The 13,742-nt window shown below is 44.8% G+C and overlaps 14 non-coding genes across 14 annotated transcripts; all 14 read left to right on the forward strand.

Moving 5' to 3' along the window:
• The first annotated feature begins 979 nt into the window (after window positions 1–979).
• Window positions 980–1,053, forward strand: trnan-guu (transfer RNA asparagine (anticodon GUU)). Its single transcript has one exon. It is a non-coding gene; the product is annotated as a tRNA-Asn (tRNA).
• A 3,774-nt stretch (window positions 1,054–4,827) lies between these two features.
• Window positions 4,828–4,901, forward strand: trnat-ugu (transfer RNA threonine (anticodon UGU)). Its single transcript has one exon. It is a non-coding gene; the product is annotated as a tRNA-Thr (tRNA).
• A 308-nt stretch (window positions 4,902–5,209) lies between these two features.
• Window positions 5,210–5,283, forward strand: trnan-guu (transfer RNA asparagine (anticodon GUU)). The gene has a single exon. It is a non-coding gene; the product is annotated as a tRNA-Asn (tRNA).
• Window positions 5,284–5,610: 327 nt separating this feature from the next.
• On the forward strand, window positions 5,611–5,684 carry trnat-agu (transfer RNA threonine (anticodon AGU)). Its single transcript has one exon. It is a non-coding gene; the product is annotated as a tRNA-Thr (tRNA).
• Window positions 5,685–5,991: 307 nt separating this feature from the next.
• Window positions 5,992–6,065, forward strand: trnan-guu (transfer RNA asparagine (anticodon GUU)). The gene has a single exon. It is a non-coding gene; the product is annotated as a tRNA-Asn (tRNA).
• Window positions 6,066–7,479: 1,414 nt separating this feature from the next.
• On the forward strand, window positions 7,480–7,553 carry trnat-agu (transfer RNA threonine (anticodon AGU)). The gene has a single exon. It is a non-coding gene; the product is annotated as a tRNA-Thr (tRNA).
• Window positions 7,554–7,860: 307 nt separating this feature from the next.
• Window positions 7,861–7,934, forward strand: trnan-guu (transfer RNA asparagine (anticodon GUU)). The gene has a single exon. It is a non-coding gene; the product is annotated as a tRNA-Asn (tRNA).
• A 337-nt stretch (window positions 7,935–8,271) lies between these two features.
• On the forward strand, window positions 8,272–8,345 carry trnan-guu (transfer RNA asparagine (anticodon GUU)). The gene has a single exon. It is a non-coding gene; the product is annotated as a tRNA-Asn (tRNA).
• A 327-nt stretch (window positions 8,346–8,672) lies between these two features.
• Window positions 8,673–8,746, forward strand: trnat-agu (transfer RNA threonine (anticodon AGU)). Its single transcript has one exon. It is a non-coding gene; the product is annotated as a tRNA-Thr (tRNA).
• Window positions 8,747–10,538: 1,792 nt separating this feature from the next.
• Window positions 10,539–10,612, forward strand: trnat-agu (transfer RNA threonine (anticodon AGU)). Its single transcript has one exon. It is a non-coding gene; the product is annotated as a tRNA-Thr (tRNA).
• Window positions 10,613–10,919: 307 nt separating this feature from the next.
• On the forward strand, window positions 10,920–10,993 carry trnan-guu (transfer RNA asparagine (anticodon GUU)). The gene has a single exon. It is a non-coding gene; the product is annotated as a tRNA-Asn (tRNA).
• A 328-nt stretch (window positions 10,994–11,321) lies between these two features.
• On the forward strand, window positions 11,322–11,395 carry trnai-uau (transfer RNA isoleucine (anticodon UAU)). Its single transcript has one exon. It is a non-coding gene; the product is annotated as a tRNA-Ile (tRNA).
• A 709-nt stretch (window positions 11,396–12,104) lies between these two features.
• On the forward strand, window positions 12,105–12,178 carry trnat-agu (transfer RNA threonine (anticodon AGU)). Its single transcript has one exon. It is a non-coding gene; the product is annotated as a tRNA-Thr (tRNA).
• A 307-nt stretch (window positions 12,179–12,485) lies between these two features.
• On the forward strand, window positions 12,486–12,559 carry trnan-guu (transfer RNA asparagine (anticodon GUU)). The gene has a single exon. It is a non-coding gene; the product is annotated as a tRNA-Asn (tRNA).
• Window positions 12,560–13,742: the final 1,183 nt, after the last annotated feature.

Genomic DNA, 13,742 nt, shown 5'->3' on the forward strand with positions numbered 1-13,742 from the left:
ATCGGTCATCAAAACAAAACAACGTACCTTTAAAAGACAGGGGGAAATAATCAGACAGGTCCGTTGTTGTTTACTTCAAGCCAACCTTTAGTGATATGCCTGAAAACCCCCTCTGCTTTTAGCTACACCCCGCTACATGACCACCACGCATCATCTGCATGTCTCCCACATGACCGCTGCATGTCTCCTGCATGTCTCCTGCGTGATACCTGCGTGATTACCACGTGATAGCTACGTGAGTCCATTTTTACACATAAACTCGAATACCCCTCTATACCCTTGCTATTTGGCTGGAGGCATCAATCGAAGAATGATAAACCCCCAATCCCAAAACCATTTTTTCATCACACATGCACTCATTTATAACTTAACTCACTTTACCCTGTCACATCCCCCTTGATTGAAAGGTTATTGTCCAGTGTAAATGGCTGTTGACAATGGCTGATTGTTTGGGTCCAGCCAGATAAGACTCAATTACCCTGAGAACATTACAGTTGACTTTGAGGGAGGAGGGTCTTATGCACCTGGAGGTTTTATCTATAGAGAATTTAGTTGTGTGATTTGATCTTGTTGATTTTAATGTTTCATTGTAATTGTCGGTGCTTTGGCTTAGCTGGTCAAAATGCCTGTCTAGTAAACAGGAGATCCTGGGTTCAACTCCCAGCAGTACCTTATGTGCCTTCCATGCTGCATTCTGAAATAACTAAAATGTTGCTAGAGAGACTAAGCTCTCAATGAAAGTAGTTCTGCTTGAACTTTACAAGATTGAACTCTAACTTTCCTCCGAAATCTCAAGACATGTGAATGTTGACTTTTTACCACTGTCTTTTAACATCTCACATGTATTCCTTTCCATTCCGGGATCCGATATTTCAGCAAAATAATTTTTTAAGACATAGGAATTGTATTCACGTTTAAATGTCCCTTGAGCTAGTTGTTTGGTTATTGTTTCAGATGGACACATTTCAAAATGCACAGTGTCCCTGTGGCGCAATCGGTCAGCGCGCTCGGCTGTTAACCGAGAGGTTGGTGGTTCAAATCCACCCAGAGACGTCAGGATGCCTGGCAGAGTACATAACTATTTCTCAGGGACTGTGTGATCAAACCTTCCTGGAAATACAAAACTCTGATGGAGCTTGTATGTGTGACTGAGAGTTGGTTCGTTGGTTGAACTCCCCCTTGATTAAAAGGTTCTTGTGCAGTATAAATGGCTGTTGACAATGGCTGATTGTTTGGGTCCAGCCAGATAAGACTCAATTACCCTGAGAACATTACAGTTGACTTTGAGGGAGGAAGGTCTTATGCACCTGGAGGTTTTATCTATAGAGGTTTCTTAATAGGACTAGGTGTTAAATATCCCTAATGTTCAGCACATCAATTGACAGAGATTGGAGATAACGTCTTACATGGGGTGGGATTTGGCTAGGATCACGCGGTGCCACCTGCACGCCACATCATCAGTTGTTAGCCCCACACGTCATTGGGTGTTTCAGCCACTTATAACAAGACACCCTCTGCAGAGGTTGGCCCACCACAGGATGATCAGCCCCAGGTGTGTGGCGCAAGGTGGAACCACGCGGTCACACCCCAAATCCCTCCAAACCATAGCTCCCTTTCAGGCCTTCAAGATGGACAAGGTCTGTGTCGGTGGACTCATGTCCGTTGGTGGATCCGTGCTTGGTTGAGCTTCGTCTGGGGTTCTGATACCCTGTGGACTGTGGTGAGTGTCCCGCCACTGGGCTTCACTCGACTTATTTGTCCTACCTCTGAGGAAGTAGTGGTCAATGCGAGGCCCCTCGCTAAGCTCTTCCAGGCACTTTTTCCTGCCCTGGTGGATCTTGAGACCCCTCTCTGATGTAACCTTTTCCCGGCCACAGATGCAGCTTTGTATCTTGTGTCCTGCCAGTGCTGTTACTCCGTCAACTGTTGTGCCGATCATCTGATTCGTTGTCGTTTCCTTTGCAATGTTCGTTACCGTGTGGTCCGCTGATGAGTCATCTTCCGCCCCCGCTCTCGCAGACTCCAGGGGTGTTTTTCCTTTAGAAATCTTCAAAGCAATAATTGGGTGGATCCAAGACACTGTGTAGTGAAAGGCTCCTGCCAGCAAGGGTAGCTAACCCTTGCCAGCCCCGTTGGGGTCTATTCCCTCCTGCCAGCAGTCTCTTCAGGCCGTCACCAGGTCTTTCCCAGGTTGTCAGCTGCCCTTTCGCAGCGGTCACTGGTTTTGACACCAGACATCAGGTTTCTTTATAGGACTAGGTGTTAAATATCCCTAATGTTCAGCACATCAATTGACAGAGATTGGAGATAACGTCTTACATGGGGTGGGATTTGGCTAGGATCACGCGGTGCCACCTGCACGCCACATCATCAGTTGTTGGCCCCACACGTCATTGGGTGTTTCAGCCACTTATAACAAGACACCCTCTGCAGAGGTTGGCCCACCACAGGATGATCAGCCCCAGGTGTGTGGCGCAAGGTGGAACCACGCGGTCACACCCCAAATCCCTCCAAACCATAGCTCCCTTTCAGGCCTTCAAGATGGACAAGGTCTGTGTCGGTGGACTCATGTCCGTTGGTGGATCCGTGCTTGGTTGAGCTTCGTCTGGGGTTCTGATACCCTGTGGACTGTGGTGAGTGTCCCGCCACTGGGCTTCACTCGACTTATTTGTCCTACCTCTGAGGAAGTAGTGGTCAATGCGAGGCCCCTCGCTAAGCTCTTCCAGGCACTTTTTCCTGCCCTGGTGGATCTTGAGACCCCTCTCTGATGTAACCTTTTCCCGGCCACAGATGCAGCTTTGTATCTTGTGTCCTGCCAGTGCTGTTACTCCGTCAACTGTTGTGCCGATCATCTGATTCGTTGTCGTTTCCTTTGCAATGTTCGTTACCGTGTGGTCCGCTGATGAGTCATCTTCCGCCCCCGCTCTCGCAGACTCCAGGGGTGTTTTTCCTTTAGAAATCTTCAAAGCAATAATTGGGTGGATCCAAGACACTGTGTAGTGAAAGGCTCCTGCCAGCAAGGGTAGCTAACCCTTGCCAGCCCCGTTGGGGTCTATTCCCTCCTGCCAGCAGTCTCTTCAGGCCGTCACCAGGTCTTTCCCAGGTTGTCAGCTGCCCTTTCGCAGCGGTCACTGGTTTTGACACCAGACATCAGGTTTCTTTATAGGACTAGGTGTTAAATATCCCTAATGTTCAGCACATCAATTGACAGAGATTGGAGATAACGTCTTACATGGGGTGGGATTTGGCTAGGATCACGCGGTGCCACCTGCACGCCACATCATCAGTTGTTGGCCCCACACGTCATTGGGTGTTTCAGCCACTTATAACAAGACACCCTCTGCAGAGGTTGGCCCACCACAGGATGATCAGCCCCAGGTGTGTGGCGCAAGGTGGAACCACGCGGTCACACCCCAAATCCCTCCAAACCATAGCTCCCTTTCAGGCCTTCAAGATGGACAAGGTCTGTGTCGGTGGACTCATGTCCGTTGGTGGATCCGTGCTTGGTTGAGCTTCGTCTGGGGTTCTGATACCCTGTGGACTGTGGTGAGTGTCCCGCCACTGGGCTTCACTCGACTTATTTGTCCTACCTCTGAGGAAGTAGTGGTCAATGCGAGGCCCCTCGCTAAGCTCTTCCAGGCACTTTTTCCTGCCCTGGTGGATCTTGAGACCCCTCTCTGATGTAACCTTTTCCCGGCCACAGATGCAGCTTTGTATCTTGTGTCCTGCCAGTGCTGTTACTCCGTCAACTGTTGTGCCGATCATCTGATTCGTTGTCGTTTCCTTTGCAATGTTCGTTACCGTGTGGTCCGCTGATGAGTCATCTTCCGCCCCCGCTCTCGCAGACTCCAGGGGTGTTTTTCCTTTAGAAATCTTCAAAGCAATAATTGGGTGGATCCAAGACACTGTGTAGTGAAAGGCTCCTGCCAGCAAGGGTAGCTAACCCTTGCCAGCCCCGTTGGGGTCTATTCCCTCCTGCCAGCAGTCTCTTCAGGCCGTCACCAGGTCTTTCCCAGGTTGTCAGCTGCCCTTTCGCAGCGGTCACTGGTTTTGACACCAGACATCAGGTTTCTTTATAGGACTAGGTGTTAATTATCCCTAATGTTCAGCACATCAATTGACAGAGATTGGAGATAACGTCTTACATGGGGTGGGATTTGGCTAGGATCACGCGGTGCCACCTGCACGCCACATCATCAGTTGTTAGCCCCACACGTCATTGGGTGTTTCAGCCACTTATAACAAGACACCCTCTGCAGAGGTTGGCCCACCACAGGATGATCAGCCCCAGGTGTGTGGCGCAAGGTGGAACCACGCGGTCACACCCCAAATCCCTCCAAACCATAGCTCCCTTTCAGGCCTTCAAGATGGACAAGGTCTGTGTCGGTGGACTCATGTCCGTTGGTGGATCCGTGCTTGGTTGAGCTTCGTCTGGGGTTCTGATACCCTGTGGACTGTGGTGAGTGTCCCGCCACTGGGCTTCACTCGACTTATTTGTCCTACCTCTGAGGAAGTAGTGGTCAATGCGAGGCCCCTCGCTAAGCTCTTCCAGGCACTTTTTCCTGCCCTGGTGGATCTTGAGACCCCTCTCTGATGTAACCTTTTCCCGGCCACAGATGCAGCTTTGTATCTTGTGTCCTGCCAGTGCTGTTACTCCGTCAACTGTTGTGCCGATCATCTGATTCGTTGTCGTTTCCTTTGCAATGTTCGTTACCGTGTGGTCCGCTGATGAGTCATCTTCCGCCCCCGCTCTCGCAGACTCCAGGGGTCACAGAATTTAATTGTGTGATTTGATCTTTTTGATTTCAATGTTTCATTGTTATTGTCGGTGCTGTGGCTTAGCTGGTCAAAGTGCCTGTCTTGTAAACAGGAGATCCTGGGTTCAATTCCCAGCAGTACCTGACGGGCGTTCCATGCTGCATTCTGAGATAACTAAAATGTTGCTAGAGAGGCTTAGCTCTCAATGAAAGTAGTTCCGCTTGAACTTTACTAGATTGAACCCTAACTTTCCTCCGAAATCACAAGACATGAGAATGTTAAAATTTGACCTCTGTCTTCCAACATCTCACATGAATTCCTTGTCATTTCGGCATCTGATATTTGAGCAAAATATTTTTTTAAAGACATAGGAATTGTATTCACTTTTTAATGTCCCTTGAGCTAGTTGTTTGGTTATTGTTTCAGATGGACTCATTTCTTAACGCCAAGTGTCTCTGTAGCGCAATAGGTCAGCGCGCTCGGCTGTTAACCGAGAGGCTGGTGGTTCAAATCCACCCAGAGACGTCAGTAAGCCTGGTAGAGTACGTAACTATTTCTGAGGGACTGTGTGATCAAATCCTCCTGGAAACACAAGATCATCGGATGGAGCCCGCACTTGTTATTGCGAGTTGGTTCGTTGGTTGAACTCCCCCTTGATTGAAAGGTTCTTGTCCAGTGTAAACGGTTGTTGACAATGGTTAATTGTTTGGGTCCAGCCAGATAAGACTCAATGACGCTGAGAACATTACAGTTGTCTTTGAGGGAGGAGGGTATAATGCACCTGCAGGATTTATCTTTAGAGAATTTAGTGTGATTTTATCTTTTTGATTTTAATGTTTCATTGTAATTGTCGGTGCTGTGGCTTAGCTGGTCAAAGTGCCTGTCTAGTAAACAGTAGATCCTGGGTTCAACTCCCAGCAGCACCTTCTGTGCCTTCCATGCTGCATTCTGAAATAACTAAAATGTTGCTAGAGAGACTAAGCTCTCAATGAAAGTAGTTCCGCTTGAACTTTACAAGATTGAACTCTAACTTTTCTCCGAAATCTCAAGACATGTGAATGTTGACTTTTTACCACTGTCTTTTAACATCTCACATGTATTCCTTTCCATTCCGGGATCCGATATTTCAGCAAAATATTTTTTTAAGACATAGGAATTGTATTCACGTTTTAATGTCCCTTGAGCTAGTTGTTTGGTTATTGTTTCAGATGGACGCATTTCAAAATGCACAGTGTCCCTGTGGCGCAATCGGTCAGCGCGTTCGGCTGTTAACCGAGAGGTTGGTGGTTCAAATCCACCCAGAGACGTCAGGATGCCTGGCAGAGTACATAACTATTTCTGAGGGACTAAGTGATCAAACCCTCCTGGAAATACAAGAAACTCTGATGGAGCTCGCACGTGTGACTGAGAGTTTGTCCGTTGGTTGAACTCCCTGTTGTACCCCTGAATTCCGGGCAATGTATTTGCCTTTAAAAGACAGGGGGAAATAATCAGACAGGGCAGTTGTTGTTAACTTCAAGCCAATCTTTAGTGATATGCCAAATGTATTCACACAAAAACACTATATACAATAACACCTAAATATACACGTAAATAAATTAACAACCCGTTATAATCCAAAACAATGTATTTGTTGCATAAACGGTCATAACTTCTGACTATGGTAAATTGTCACCTTTTGTTTTGCAACTTAGCAAAGTCCTCAACTAGTTAGCAGGGCAAACAAAGGAATCTCAATAGCATAGCTTAGCAAAGTCCTCAGCTAGTTAGCAGGGCAAACAAAGGAATCTCAATAGCATAGCTTAGCTTCATTGCTACGATCGTCATACACACATACACATCACAATGCTAACGCTAATGGCGGCCGAGGGTACATTGCTAACGCCACTACCCGTGCTCTACTCGAGGCTCGTGAAATCTCAATAACATACCTTCCTTTACTACGGCCGTCATATACTGCACACTATCATGCTAACGCTATAATGGCGGCCGAAGGTAGCTTGCTATAGACTATACACCCGAGACTCTTACATTCACGCACACACAAAAAAGTAAACAAACATTACTGGACATTATGTTCTCTCTCAAATGCTAACTATTGTCTCTTGCAAACACCACACTCAATCGGTCATCAAAACAAAACAACGTACCTTTAAAAGACAGGGGGAAATAATCAGACAGGTCCGTTGTTGTTTACTTCAAGCCAACCTTTAGTGATATGCCTGAAAACCCCCTCTGCTTTTAGCTACACCCCGCTACATGACCACCACGCATCATCTGCATGTCTCCCACATGACCGCTGCATGTCTCCTGCATGTCTCCTGCGTGATACCTGCGTGATTACCACGTGATAGCTACGTGAGTCCATTTTTACACATAAACTCGAATACCCCTCTATACCCTTGCTATTTGGCTGGAGGCATCAATCGAAGAATGATAAACCCCCAATCCCAAAACCATTTTTTCATCACACATGCACTCATTTATAACTTAACTCACTTTACCCTGTCACATCCCCCTTGATTGAAAGGTTATTGTCCAGTGTAAATGGCTGTTGACAATGGCTGATTGTTTGGGTCCAGCCAGATAAGACTCAATTACCCTGAGAACATTACAGTTGACTTTGAGGGAGGAGGGTCTTATGCACCTGGAGGTTTTATCTATAGAGAATTTAGTTGTGTGATTTGATCTTGTTGATTTTAATGTTTCATTGTAATTGTCGGTGCTGTGGCTTAGCTGGTCAAAGTGCCTGTCTAGTAAACAGGAGATCCTGGGTTCAACTCCCAGCAGTACCTTATGTGCCTTCCATGCTGCATTCTGAAATAACTAAAATGTTGCTAGAGAGACTAAGCTCTCAATGAAAGTAGTTCCGCTTGAACTTTACAAGATTGAACTCTAACTTTCCTCCGAAATCTCAAGACATGTGAATGTTGACTTTTTACCACTGTCTTTTAACATCTCACATGTATTCCTTTCCATTCCGGTATCCGATATTTCAGCAAAATAATTTTTTAAGACATAGGAATTGTATTCACGTTTTAATGTCCCTTGAGCTAGTTGTTTGGTTATTGTTTCAGATGGACACATTTCAAAATGCACAGTGTCCCTGTGGCGCAATCGGTCAGCGCGCTCGGCTGTTAACCGAGAGGTTGGTGGTTCAAATCCACCCAGAGACGTCAGGATGCCTGGCAGAGTAGCAGTACCTGGCGGGCGTTCCATGCTGCATTCTGAGATAACTAAAATGTTGCTAGAGAGGCTTAGCTCTCAATGAAAGTAGTTCCGCTTGAACTTTACTAGATTGAACCCTAACTTGCCTCTGAAATCACATGACATGAGAATGTTAAAATTTGACCTCTGTCTTCCAACATCTCACATGAATTCCTTGTCATTTCGGGATCCGATATTTCAGCAAAATATTTTTTTAAAGACATAGGAATTGTATTCACTTTTTAATGTCCCTTGAGCTAGTTGTTTGGTTATTGTTTCAGATGGACTCATTTCTTAATGCCAAGTGTCTCTGTGGCGCAATAGGTCAGCGCGCTCGGCTGTTAACCGAGAGGCTGGTGGTTCAAATCCACCCAGAGACGTCAGTAAGCCTGGTAGAATACGTAACTATTTCTGAGGGACTGTGTGATCAAACCCTCCAGGAAACACATGTTCATCGGATGGAGCCCGCACTTGTTATTGCGAGTTGGTTCGTTGGTTGAACTCCCCCTTGATTGAAAGGTTCTTGTCCAGTGTAAACGGTTGTTTACAATGGCTAATTGTTTGGGTCCAGCCAGATAAGACTCAATGACGCTGAGAACATTACAGTTGTCTTTGAGGGAGGAGGGTATAATGCACCTGCAGGATTTATCTTTAGAGAATTTAGTGTGATTTTATCTTTTTGATTTTAATGTTTCATTGTAATTGTCGGTGCTGTGGCTTAGCTGGTTAAAGTGCCTGTCTAGTAAACAGTAGATCCTGGGTTCAACTCCCAGCAGCACCTTCTGTGCCTTCCATGCTGCATTCTGAAATAACTAAAATGTTGCTAGAGAGACTAAGCTCTCAATGAAAGTAGTTCCGCTTGAACTTTACAAGATTGAACTCTAACTTTCCTCCGAAATCTCAAGACATGTGAATGTTGACTTTTTACCACTGTCTTTTAACATCTCACATGTATTCCTTTCCATTCCGGGATCCGATATTTCAGCAAAATATTTTTTTAAGACATAGGAATTGTATTCACGTTTTAATGTCCCTTGAGCTAGTTGTTTGGTTATTGTTTCAGATGGACACATTTCAAAATGCACAGTGTCCCTGTGGCGCAATCGGTCGGCGCGTTCGGCTGTTAACCGAGAGGTTGGTGGTTCAAATCCACCCAGAGACGTCAGGATGCCTGGCAGAGTACATAACTATTTCTGAGGGACTAAGTGATCAAACCCTCCTGGAAATACAAGAAACTCTGATGGAGCTCGCACGTGTGACTGAGAGTTTGTCCGTTGGTTGAACTCCCTGTTGCACCCCTGAATTCCGGGCAATGTATTTGCCTTTAAAAGACAGGGGGAAATAATCAGACAGGGCAGTTGTTGTTAACTTCAAGCCAATCTTTAGTGATATGCCAAATGTATTCACACAAAAACACTATATACAATAACACCTAAATATACACGTAAATAAATTAACAACCCGTTATAATCCAAAACAATGTATTTGTTGCATAAACGGTCATAACTTCTGACTATGGTAAATTGTCACCTTTTGTTTTGCAACTTAGCAAAGTCCTCAACTAGTTAGCAGGGCAAACAAAGGAATCTCAATAGCATAGCTTAGCAAAGTCCTCAGCTAGTTAGCAGGGCAAACAAAGGAATCTCAATAGCATAGCTTAGCTTCATTGCTACGATCGTCATACACACATACACATCACAATGCTAACGCTAATGGCGGCCGAGGGTACATTGCTAACGCCACTACCCGTGCTCTACTCGAGGCTCGTGAAATCTCAATAACATACCTTCCTTTACTACGGCCGTCATATACTGCACACTATCATGCTAACGCTATAATGGCGGCCGAAGGTAGCTTGCTATAGACTATACACCCGAGACTCTTACATTCACGCACACACAAAAAAGTAAACAAACATTACTGGACATTATGTTCTCTCTCAAATGCTAACTATTGTCTCTTGCAAACACCACACTCAATCGGTCATCAAAACAAAACAACGTACCTTTAAAAGACAGGGGGAAATAATCAGACAGGTCCGTTGTTGTTTACTTCAAGCCAACCTTTAGTGATATGCCTGAAAACCCCCTCTGCTTTTAGCTACACCCCGCTACATGACCACCACGCATCATCTGCATGTCTCCCACATGACCGCTGCATGTCTCCTGCATGTCTCCTGCGTGATACCTGCGTGATTACCACGTGATAGCTACGTGAGTCCATTTTTACACATAAACTCGAATACCCCTCTATACCCTTGCTATTTGGCTGGAGGCATCAATCGAAGAATGATAAACCCCCAATCCCAAAACCATTTTTTCATCACACATGCACTCATTTATAACTTAACTCACTTTACCCTGTCACATCCCCCTTGATTGAAAGGTTATTGTCCAGTGTAAATGGCTGTTGACAATGGCTGATTGTTTGGGTCCAGCCAGATAAGACTCAATTACCCTGAGAACATTACAGTTGACTTTGAGGGAGGAGGGTCTTATGCACCTGGAGGTTTTATCTTTAGAGAATTTAGTGTGATTTGATCTTGTTGATTTTAATGTTTCATTGTAATTGTCGGTGCTGTGGCTTAGCTGGTCAAAGTGCCTGTCTAGTAAACAGGAGATCCTGGGTTCAACTCCCAGCAGTACCTTATGTGCCTTCCATGCTGCATTCTGAAATAACTAAAATGTTGCTAGAGAGACTAAGCTCTCAATGAAAGTAGTTCCGCTTGAACTTTACAAGATTGAACTCTAACTTTCCTCCGAAATCTCAAGACATGTGAATGTCGACTTTTTACCACTGTCTTTTAACATCTCACATGTATTCCTTTCCATTCCGGGATCCGATATTTCAGCAAAATAATTTTTTAAGACATAGGAATTGTATTCACGTTTTAATGTCCCTTGAGCTAGTTGTTTGGTTATTGTTTCAGATGGACACATTTCAAAATGCACAATGTCCCTGTGGCGCAATCGGTCAGCGCGCTCGGCTGTTAACCGAGAGGTTGGTGGTTCAAATCCACCCAGAGACGTCAGGATGCCTGGCAGAGTACATAACTATTTCTCAGGGACTGTGTGATCAAACCCTCCTGGAAATACAAAACTCTGATGGAGCTTGTATGTGTGACTGAGAGTTGGTTCGATGGTTGAACTCCCCCTTGATTGAAAGGTTCTTGTGCAGTTTAAATGGCTGTTGACAATGGCTGATTGTTTGGGTCCAGCCAGATAAGACTCAATTACCCTGAGAACATTACAGTTGACTTTGAGGGTGGAAGGTCTTATGCACCTGGATGTTTTATCTATAGAGAATTTAGTTGTGTGATTTGATCTTGTTGATTTCAATGTTTCATTGTTATTGTCGGTGCTGTGGCTTAGCTGGTCAAAGTGCCTGTCTTATAGACAGGAGATCCTGGGTTCAATTCCCAGCAGTGCCTGACGGGCGTTCCATGCTGCATTCTGAGATAACTAAACTGTTGCTAGAGAGGCTTAGCTCTCAATGAAAGTAGTTCCGCTTGAACTTTACTAGATTGAACCCTAACTTTCCTCCGAAATCACAAGACATGAGAATGTTAAAATTTGACCTCTGTCTTCCAACATCTCACATGAATTCCTTGTCATTTCGGGATCCGATATTTCAGCAAAATATTTTTTTAAAGACATAGGAATTGTATTCACTTTTTAATGTCCCTTGAGCTAGTTGTTTGGTTATTGTTTCAGATGGACTCATTTCTTAATGCCAAGTGTCTCTGTGGCGCAATAGGTCAGCGCGCTCGGCTGTTAAATGAGAGGCTGGTGGTTCAAATCCACCCAGAGACGTCAGTAAGCCTGGTAGAATACGTAACTATTTCTGAGGGACTGTGTGATCAAACCCTCCTGGAAACACATGTTCATCGGATGGAGCCCGCACTTGTTATTGCGAGTTGGTTCGTTGGTTGAACTCCCCCTTGATTGAATGGTTCTTGTCCAGTGAAAACGGTTGTTGACAATGGCTAATTGTTTGGGTCCAGCCAGATAAGACTCAATGACGCTGAGAACATTACAGTTGTCTTTGAGGGAGGAGGGTATAATGCACCTGCAGGATTTATCTTTAGAGAATTTAGTGTGATTTTATCTTTTTGATTTTAATGTTTTATTGTAATTGTCGGTGCTGTGGCTTAGCTGGTCAAAGTGCCTGTCTAGTAAACAGTAGATCCTGGGTTCAACTCCCAGCAGCACCTTCTGTGCCTTCCATGCTGCATTCTGAAATAACCAAAATGTTGCTAGAGAGACTAAGCTCTCAATGAAAGTAGTTCCGCTTGAACTTTAAAAGATTGAACTCTAACTTTCCTCCGAAATCTCAAGACATGTGAATGTTGACTTTTTACCACTGTCTTTTAACATCTCACATGTATTCCTTTCCATTCCGGGATCCGATATTTCAGCAAAATATTTTTTTAAGACATAGGAATTGTATTCACGTTTTAATGTCCCTTGAGCTAGTTGTTTGGTTATTGTTTCAGATGGACACATTTCAAAATGCACAGTGTCCCTGTGGCGCAATCGGTCAGCGCGTTCGGCTGTTAACCGAGAGGTTGGTGGTTCAAATCCACCCAGAGACGTCAGGATGCCTGGCAGAGTACATAACTATTTCTGAGGGACTAAGTGATCAAACCCTCCTGGAAATACAAGAAACTCTGATGGAGCTCGCACGTGTGACTGAGAGTTTGTCCGTTGGTTGAACTCCCTGTTGCACCCCTGAATTCCGGGCAATGTATTTGCCTTTAAAAGACAGGGGGAAATAATCAGACAGGGCAGTTGTTGTTAACTTCAAGCCAATCTTTAGTGATATGCCAAATGTATTCACACAAAAACACTATATACAATAACACCTAAATATACACGTAAATAAATTAACAACCCGTTATAATCCAAAACAATGTATTTGTTGCATAAACGGTCATAACTTCTGACTATGGTAAATTGTCACCTTTTGTTTTGCAACTTAGCAAAGTCCTCAACTAGTTAGCAGGGCAAACAAAGGAATCTCAATAGCATAGCTTAGCAAAGTCCTCAGCTAGTTAGCAGGGCAAACAAAGGAATCTCAATAGCATAGCTTAGCTTCATTGCTACGATCGTCATACACACATACACATCACAATGCTAACGCTAATGGCGGCCGAGGGTACATTGCTAACGCCACTACCCGTGCTCTACTCGAGGCTCGTGAAATCTCAATAACATACCTTCCTTTACTACGGCCGTCATATACTGCACACTATCATGCTAACGCTATAATGGCGGCCGAAGGTAGCTTGCTATAGACTATACACCCGAGACTCTTACATTCACGCACACACAAAAAAGTAAACAAACATTACTGGACATTATGTTCTCTCTCAAATGCTAACTATTGTCTCTTGCAAACACCACACTCAATCGGTCATCAAAACAAAACAACGTACCTTTAAAAGACAGGGGGAAATAATCAGACAGGTCCGTTGTTGTTTACTTCAAGCCAACCTTTAGTGATATGCCTGAAAACCCCCTCTGCTTTTAGCTACACCCCGCTACATGACCACCACGCATCATCTGCATGTCTCCCACATGACCGCTGCATGTCTCCTGCATGTCTCCTGCGTGATACCTGCGTGATTACCACGTGATAGCTACGTGAGTCCATTTTTACACATAAACTCGAATACCCCTCTATACCCTTGCTATTTGGCTGGAGGCATCAATCGAAGAATGATAAACCCCCAATCCCAAAACCATTTTTTCATCACACATGCACTCATTTATAAC

This window comes from Stigmatopora nigra, chromosome 2, assembly GCF_051989575.1.
Source record: "Stigmatopora nigra isolate UIUO_SnigA chromosome 2, RoL_Snig_1.1, whole genome shotgun sequence".
In the NCBI taxonomy this organism is placed as follows: Eukaryota; Metazoa; Chordata; class Actinopteri; order Syngnathiformes; family Syngnathidae; genus Stigmatopora; species Stigmatopora nigra.